This window comes from Parasteatoda tepidariorum, chromosome 5 (assembly GCF_982258835.1).
Source record: "Parasteatoda tepidariorum strain Cologne lab strain chromosome 5, Ptep-v5.0, whole genome shotgun sequence".
In the NCBI taxonomy this organism is placed as follows: Eukaryota; Metazoa; Arthropoda; class Arachnida; order Araneae; family Theridiidae; genus Parasteatoda; species Parasteatoda tepidariorum.
In genome coordinates, this window is record NC_141759.1 from 22,359,387 (window position 1) to 22,368,711 (window position 9,325).

The window sequence follows — 9,325 nt, forward strand, 5'->3', positions numbered from 1 at the left end:
TCAAACAACTTCATAGCAAAAGAAATACATTTACATAAATTAAAAATTCATGTAAAATCTCAAACTTTTTACCTTCAAACATTAACCTCGCCATCATAAATTTATAAATTTCCTTTCCTTTTTGAAATTTGTTTTAAATAAATTTAGATCATAAAACAAAATAAACTTTTTTGAATTAAATAAGTAAATTTGTTTTGTTGAAACATGGTTAATTCAATCCAATTGAATCTATAAAAGCAAAAAGGAGTTATTAATTCAGAAACGAAAGGGGAGCATGCAAAATACGAGAATCGACTTTTAATCGTTCGTTAAATCTGTTTTAATCGTTCGTTAAATCATATCAAGCTGCCTACACTCCCAATTTTGAGAAAGTTCCTTTTCAACTTTTTCCCCAGTTCATTCCGTTTCTCAGTCTGAAGTTACAGCCAATCACATTACTTCGACTTACGTTCAATGTTTACAATAGAGCGTCATGGAAAGAATGAAGCATATTATGGAGAGAAATATTTTAGTAAGTGTAATTTTTTCTTTATTTCTTACTTTTATTTACATCTTTGTTAGTTACAGAAATATTAAAACGTATTCTTGAGTTTTATTGATATTTTAAGCTATCTATACATGTATATTATTCTTGAATTATTACTGCATGTGCATGCATAGGTAGGGTTACGATATACTCGTATATCATATACAGATTCCATCCATTGCATGAGAAGAAAGTATTTTTTATGTTTTTTTTTCTGGGTTTCTTTATGAGACTTTAATAGAAGCACATTGTTCACATGTTATTTACATAAATTCCCATTAATATCATCGTTAGTAACAAATTAATTATTTATTTAGTTGTGTATAATATTTTTAAACTTTGCATTATATTTTAAGTGTTAATCACAAATTCTTTTGTTATTTTTAATGCTTTTCCTGAACTGTAGCCAAAAAATATGAAGCGAAGCTTGATAACAATATTTAAAAAAAAATATATATTGATTTTAAGGTAAAGATATGTGTAAAAACTTTATATACAGTGAAATTTTTTTTTTTTTGCTCTCTGAAAGGCAATTTAATGTTTGGGTAATCTAAATTTATATTATTAGTACAATTAATTAATTACATAAAATTTATGTTATTAGTATAACTAAATGATATAATTAAATATTTTTTTGCTACTCTGTCTTGACTGTGTTCAAGCAAATGCAAAAAAAATTTTCAATTATTAAATATTTTTATAAACAATAATTATTTTTATAAGTAGTTATTTTTATAAATAATTACTTTTCTATTTGCATTTAAATTTTCTTTGTTTACTCCATTTTTGTTATGGGTTAAAAACAATCCTTACACTTTCTTATGAATTTAATCTTAGCTGGATTTAACTTTTTTTTCTTTTCTTTAACATGTTGAATGCCACGCTAATTTTACACGGCTTGCCCGTCTGGCCAAAATGATTTTTTCAGTATGTATTGCATTAATTTCTTCCAACCTAATTTCTTCTAACCTTCTTCTTAGTAATGATAATAATATAAAAAAATTAGGAGCATTAAAAATTTATTCTAATTATGCGTTTCTAATAATCTAGGCTTCGCCGTTCATTGGTGACCCCTGGGGCGCTACAAACAAACTCAGCGCCAGTCACTGGTGACCCCTATGGCATTCAACGTGTTAAATTAGTTCAATAATATTAAATTATCAATAATATTAAATTTAAAAATTATTTTGGCTAAACCTATTCTTAATGTAATAAAATCTTCATGAATGTATTTGTGTACATTGTGATGAAAACTTTTTACAACTTATTCAAATAAAATACTTTTACATTGATAAGTTCTGTTTAAAATTTTCTAGCTGAATGGAATGCATGACAAGACTTGTATTTGGGGTACATGGAGAAGAAAACCAGGCAAACATGTCACGGTTAGTCTGGCGTCATGATCCGTCTACCACTAAGGATATTTTACGTCAGCACTGTGGTCAGTGCAAACTTTCTATTCCGTGAGCCATTGCGACATTTCTGGATATGATAAAGCTGATCACTTCACAAATACTGCTGTTAATTTCCTCCACTCGTTTTTACTCTCCACCATTTGATGATATCTTCTCCACCATTGTAAGAGTGATAGACTAAAATATAATGAAAAGCCAGACGTGGATGCTGCGAAAAAGATTTGGTTAGGCCTCCTCTGCAATGCGTTACTATTGCTCTGAATTATTTTGACTGTGTTAAGTAGTGAAAACTGAAAAAGAGTGTGATTCGGTTTTTTCGAAATTTGAAATATGTTTTAATTTAAAAGTTCTGTGCGAAACATGTGAACTTTTTTTATAAGTACCTACATTACACGAGTCTTAATATACTCTTCACTCTGTATAGCAAATTTATCTGTATATTATTACCTTTTACTATGACGTTTTATTATTTTCTCTTAATAATGCTAATTTTATTTAATTTTAAACTATAATTTTTTGTAAATTTGGATTAGGTTATTCTTACTGTTTAATTTCCCATTGTATTAAGTATGATTTTCCATTATAATTTTGCTGCTGTTGTTGTGTTTTATTTGTTTACCTGCTCTTTTTAATTACTGACCTTTAATTATGATATTACTATCTATATATACATAACCCATGCTAAGGATTTAAAATTATTAGCCAGTTTTTAAAATTCTAAGCCAAAGGTAAATCTTAACAATTTTTTTATGATTGATTTTTTCTGTAGGAAAATGCATATTTATTATAAATTGAATTATTTTATAAAAATGCAACTACAAATTAAGAATCATTTTGCTGTTGGGGAGGAGTAAATGAACAATGAATGGATAAATTTTTCTTTTTGTTCAAAAACAGCATTCGCCAATACTTTCCCCAAAATAACATTTTTGTTTTGCCAAATTTCAAGTTTAGCATATTTGGTAAGATGACAAATGCTTAGCACAAGCTATCTATAGATAAAAATCAAATAAATGGTATATCATTTGTGTGTATAAGGATTTAAAGCCTATGGTATACTTTAAGATTGTTCTGTCATTTTTTTCTTTCTTAAATATTGAAACTTTTTACTCTTAGAATGCTATGTCAAACACAATGGGGGGGAGGGGGGTCTTGAAATGACAATAAATTGACTTGTTTATTTTAGTCAGGTTTTTGGCTATCTATAAAGTAACATTTCTAATCCATCCATCCATCTCCAAAACATTTTTTTGTGTAGTATTGTAGATTAAAAAATTATTGACAATAATTTTCTAACATTTTAATTTATTGTTTAAAAAAATTTAATTAACTATAAAGAGGCTTAAAAAAAAGTTAATTTGTTTTTATAAACATAGTGCAAACTATAGTTTTTGATAAAGTGTTAATTGATGTCAGTATTTTATTTCTTTGTATAGATCAGGTGACTTAATTTATTTACCCAATTGTGTATCAATGTTTTATTTTCCCGCTCAGAGCTGTTCACTAACAATCCTGTATCAAACTGTAGTAACACACAGTTTGATACGCTTGTTTTAAGAATAAACCGGTTTTTAAAACACTATTCCAGTATGCTGAGCACAGTACACTAGTACCAGTATATGCTGGCTCTAGCATGATACTAGATAATGAAACTACAATTTAGGTATTATACCAGAGCCAGTATCCTGCTAACTTGTGAAACACCAGCTTCGGTATGATACTGGCTGATGAAACGCTGGGTCTGGTATAATTCCCGATCCAGTATCATACCAGAACCGGTGTTTCATACGCCGGCATGATTTTTTTTATACCAGGAATTTTTTCCAATAAGGTACCCTCTTGAACTCACATTTTAAGTTTATTTTTATAGTTATATTAAGCAATAAAATATAATTTAGTAATAAATTATATTTAAAATTAAATTGGAAACATGAAAAGGAAATTAAAGTTAACTTTAAAACTAGCATAGTGTAGGTATAAAGAAGTATGTTTTTTTAGAATATAATTCTTTTATCCTTCCACTTAAGCAGTGTTTAAATATTCAAAACATTTTTAGATGCTTTAAATAAGTATTTTTTTATACTGTCCTGTTATATTTTATTAATTTATATTAAGTTTTCCACTGGCTGCAGCTAGTAGAAAATTTACTATGGTGCATACAGAGCATTTGACCAATTCAGCTAAATCTTGCATTTTAAAAAAGATTAACTTTCCTGTTTAAACCTATCTAATATGCTTTCATTAATATTGTTTTCCCTAACTTAGACCAGTCTATTTTTCTGATGGGACCATGATGTCTCATTTCCTTGTACAGACCAGTAAATTCGACTGATATCAATGTTCCATTTCCCCGTAGAGATCAGTCCATTCTACTGATATCAGTGTTCCATTTCCCCGTAGAGACCAGTCCATTCTACTGATATCAGTGTTCCATTTCCCCGTAGAGACCAGTCCATTCTACTGATATCAATGTTCCATTTCCCCGTACAGAACAGTACACTCTACTGATATCAATGTTCCATTTCCCCGTACAGACCAGTACACTCTACTGATATCAATGTTCCATTTCCCCGTACAGACCAGTACACTCTACTGATATCAATGTTCCATTTCCCCGTACAGACCAGTACACTCTACTGATATCAATGTTCCATTTCCCCGTACAGATCAGTACACTCTACTGACATCAATGTTCCATTTCCCCATACAGACCAGTACACTCTACTGATATCAGTCCATTCTACTGATATAGACCAATACATTGTATTGACCTACTCTACTGATATCAATATATCATGACCAGTCCATTGAACTGATCTACTCTATTGATATCAGTGTTCCATTTCCCCGTACAGATCAATAAATTTTTTTTTATTGATTTCTATTGGTCATTTTTTGCAGGGGGGACCAATGAAATCGATATGGTAAGTATCTAAGGGAATATTATTTTTAGGAATCGGGTTCAAAAACCCTTCTCTTTTTCCTGCCTTCCTATTTACTAATATACACTCTACACAATTACTTACAACATTTTCAGCACATTTTTTCATATCTGGAAAATAATAGTTTTGTTTAAGTACATCAAGAGTTTTAGTTATACCAAAATGACCTTTAGCATGTGTAGATTTGATAATGTCATTTTACATTTGTTGTGGAACCACTAACAAGTAATTATCATTCTCAAGCTTATATAAAACATTATTTTTTACCACAAAATCATCAATTGATTTATTTTCCAAAAGTTGTTTAATAGAGTTAATATATTCATCATTTATCTGGCAAGTAACAATTTTAGAGGTTAATTCATCACAAGTAATATGCATAATAGGATATCTACTTAAACAATCAACGTGTTTCATTTGTTTACCTGGGCGATGTACAATTTCATAATCAAAATCTTCCAAAAATAATGCCCATCTAGCAATTTTAGGAGTTAATTGTTGTTTACTCATAGTCTTTTGGAAAGCTGAACAGTCTGTTACTAGTTTAAATTTATTTCCCACCAAATAATTTCGAAATTTTTTTAAAGCCTCAATTATAGCCAACACTTCAAGTTCATAACTTGAATAATTCTCCTCTTGAGGAGTCGTTTTTTTACTCATATAATGTATTGGGTGTAATTTATTATCATCAGATTGCTGAAAAAGAATAGCACCATACCCAAATTTACTTGCATCGGTATGCAATTCAAGCTTTGCTCCTTGTTTAAAAATGTGTAGTACTGGATTTTCAGAAAGTTTTTGTTTTAAAGTTTGAAATGCTGTTTGTTGTTCTGGGCCAAAATAAAATACTCTGTTATCCCGAAGTAAATCACTTAATGGCTTAGCAATTAAAGCGTATTTGAGAATAAATTTCCTAAAATATCCGGTTAAACCAAGAAAACTCTGCACCTGTTTAGTAGATTTAGGTACAGGAAAATTTTGAACAGCTAATGTTTTTTCTGAAGATGGTTTAATGGTACCGTTCTCAATAATATAACCCAAAAAGTTAATTTTAGACATCAAAAATTGGCATTTCTTTAAGTTAAGTTCTAGTCCATATTCGGATGCAGTTTGCAATACTCGTGTTAACCTGTTCAATGCCTCTATTTCACTTTCTGCGGGTATGAAAATATCATTCATAAAAATGACAACACCTTCTCTAAGAAGATCACGAAACACATAATTGATGTACCTCTGGAATGTACTAGGGCTATTACACAACCCAAATGGCACTTTGTTAAACTCATACTGCCCATCAGGTGTCACAAATGAGGTGTACTTTTTACTGTCCTCGTCCACGTCTATATGGAAAAACCCATTTCTGAGATCAATTTTGCTACAAATTTTAGAACCCTGTAATTGGTCTAACACATCTTCAATTAGAGGTAAGGGGTATCTATCTTTAATTGTTTTTGAATTTAATTTCCGGTAATCTATACATAATCTCAGGCTATTATCTTTCTTTTTGCAAAGAACTATTGAGGAGCAATAATCAGAGCAACTCTCTCTAATTATGTCTGTTTTTAACCATTCTGATATCTGATCATTTACCTTTTGTTTCTCAGAAAAAGATAAACGTCTAGCCCTTTGACATACTGGGATTTCATCTTTTAAAATAATTTTCATTGTTAACTTAGTGTCTTTAATTTTGTTTGGCTTGTAATTATTAATCAACGCGGACAGTTCATTTCTAATACAAGGATCATAAACATGTGATAAATCAAGTTCATCATTACTATACACACTGTTGATATTAAATAAAAAACATTCACAAGAGCAAGAGTCATTAATATTGAAACAAGAACATTCATAAAAATCTTCACTCTTAGAAGTTTTGGTTTGAGTATTTACACTTGAAGAAAGCTGACCTAGATTTATTAATTGCTCGTAAATCGTTGAATTTATTATTGCATCTTCTGTAAGTTCATCCGAAACAGCGGCGCTGAACTTCAACCCTGACTCATTGGGATATAAAGACATATGGATCTGTATAAGTTTCGCTTTCCGTTCATCCCCAAAACATGACGTCAGCATTATATTAGATTTAGGAAAATCTTTTATTTTTATTTTATTTGAATTAATCACTGATATTTGAGCCCCAGAATCAATTATGGCCTTCACCGGGTGATTTCCATTCAAATAAATCTCAGCATACTGTAACTCGTGTTTAAAATTATTTTCTCCAGATGGTTTGCAGGAATTTACACTAAAGCTTTGATTTCTTAAGTTATCACTAGGAGGGGTATTTTTTCTCTCTGATTTATCGCTTCTGAAATCATATGTTTTATTCGATCTCTTTTCGCAATCACGTGCAAAATGGTTGATTTCTCCGCATATGTAGCATTGTTTCTCCGCTCTATTTTGTTTATTTATTGGTTGAGAAAAACGATCCGGCTGGTTTTTTCTGAAATATTTTTTCTCGCTTCGAAAAAAAGTGTTCTGCCCATATTTATGGGTATTGGAAACTTCTCTGTGAGACATATTTTTAGACGTAATGTAAATGTCTAATTCTCGTCCTAACTCGACGGGATTAAACCAATTTTCTCCCTGACGGATTAAAATATGACTGGCCATCTCTTTATTCAATGTCTCAATTATTTTATCGGATATGATTAAGTTGCATAATGATTTAAATGTTTCAACTTTACGTAATTTGCAATAATACTCGAAATGTGAATTTAAGCGAGTAGCAAATTGAATATATGTTTCTTCTTTAAATTTTGAGGCATTTTTAAAGTTATTCAAACATTCTTGGGGAGTTTGTTGAAAATCGCGCAATATTAAAGCTTTTAATTTTTCATAGTTCTTTAAATCCTCATCTTCAATGTATAACAAGACGCTGTTTGCTTTTTCACCTAGCATATTAATTAAGATTTCGGCTTTAAGCCCCTCATTTATTTTTTTCGTACTAAAAGCTCTTTCCAACGATGAAAAAAATAGATTAAAGTTTTCAGGTTTCGATGGAACTGGAAGAGATAGAGTTTTAATGCTATGAATTAGATTCTCAATGTTTGTTTCGGGTGCATCATTTATTGTTTTGGGAGGGTCAATTTCAAATGCTTTGTTTTTCGCCTCTAATAAAAGCATTTCTTTCACGAGTCTTTCTAATTTTAGTTTTTCTAACTCAATCTGAATTTTGCTTTGTTTAAGTTCCCTGTCTGCTGCCTGTACTCTTTCTTCTATGGCGTTAGTTATCAATTTTTTGACAAATTCAGAATCATTCTTAAATATTTCGGTAGATTCAATTTTTTCTTTTAATTTAACGATATTATCGCTGCTGTCTGCGATGCCTCCTATTTCCTCTAATACTTTTACTAGGTCTTCTTTCTTTGAATTTTTATACATTTTTAAAATTGAAAATTTCCTACCTTGAATGAAGAGACTCTCAGTGTCCAATGGTAATCCAATGTTTCGTTGATTCAAACCAGATTCGTATCCCTTTTCGTATCCAAGGATTTCACGATTGCTCTTCCCTGGAAAAGTTGACAGCCTTGCTGATTTGCACAGGATATTCCAATAATTTCGGAAAGTTTCTGGATCAATTCTGTCCTTCGCGACAGAAGTTTCTGGATCAATTCTGTCCTTCGCGACAGATCCGGTTATTGCTGATTTAGGAAAGTTCAGAGGTCTCTGCTGCTGCTTTTCTCCAGTCGCTGATTTTTTGCTGCACTTCTCCTCATCCTCCACGAGCGTAGAATTTCGGTGATTCGGTGAACAGTTCGGTGATTCCTCTACTCGGGATTTAAAATAGGAACAAAATCTGGATCTCCTTCTCGAGCGCAGAATTTTGCTTTCCTTTTTTTTTCGGTGAATGTCCCCTTCTCGGGATTTCTAAAGTTACTTGGCTGAAAAATATCCCCTTCTCGGGATTTCGAAGTAGTTGGTTAAAATCCCCTTCGCGGGATTTTAAAGTTTAGAAATAGTTACAGCTCGCCGTTCAAATTCCGGACGCAAGCCACCATTATTTGTGGGAGATAGTGCAGCATAGGAGTAAATAATGACGATAATTTAATAAAAATAACAATTTAATAGAAATAAAAGGTTACAACGATATAACAGTGACATGGGGAGAGCTGCCTTCTCGCAGTGGTCTCCGGATTGCATGTGACTAAGAATTAGAGTGTTCTATGGTATAAAGTAAGAGTTAATTATAAATTCGGGAGTTTCCCTTCGGGACTTCCCCTTCTGGTCTGGTTAGCGCCTCTCAATGTCAAGAGGATGATGCAACTTCCTTTAATATTACAAGATGGTAGATGACGCAATGTTCGCAGTTATTACACTATAATACTATAACAACAGCTCCAAACTCCACATATATATAAAATATAATATATATATATAAATATACACAATTTATAATTTTTCCCTGCTTTAACCGTGTGAACATCTTTGTCGGCCATTAT

General features: G+C 31.2%; 1 long non-coding RNA gene across 1 annotated transcript; it reads left to right on the plus strand.

Annotated features, from left to right (window-relative positions):
* Positions 1 to 213: 213 nt before the first annotated feature.
* Positions 214 to 3,010, plus strand: LOC147808668 (uncharacterized). The gene is made up of 2 exons (XR_015433645.1): positions 214 to 511; positions 1,843 to 3,010. It is a non-coding gene; the product is annotated as an uncharacterized LOC147808668 (long non-coding RNA).
* Positions 3,011 to 9,325: the final 6,315 nt, after the last annotated feature.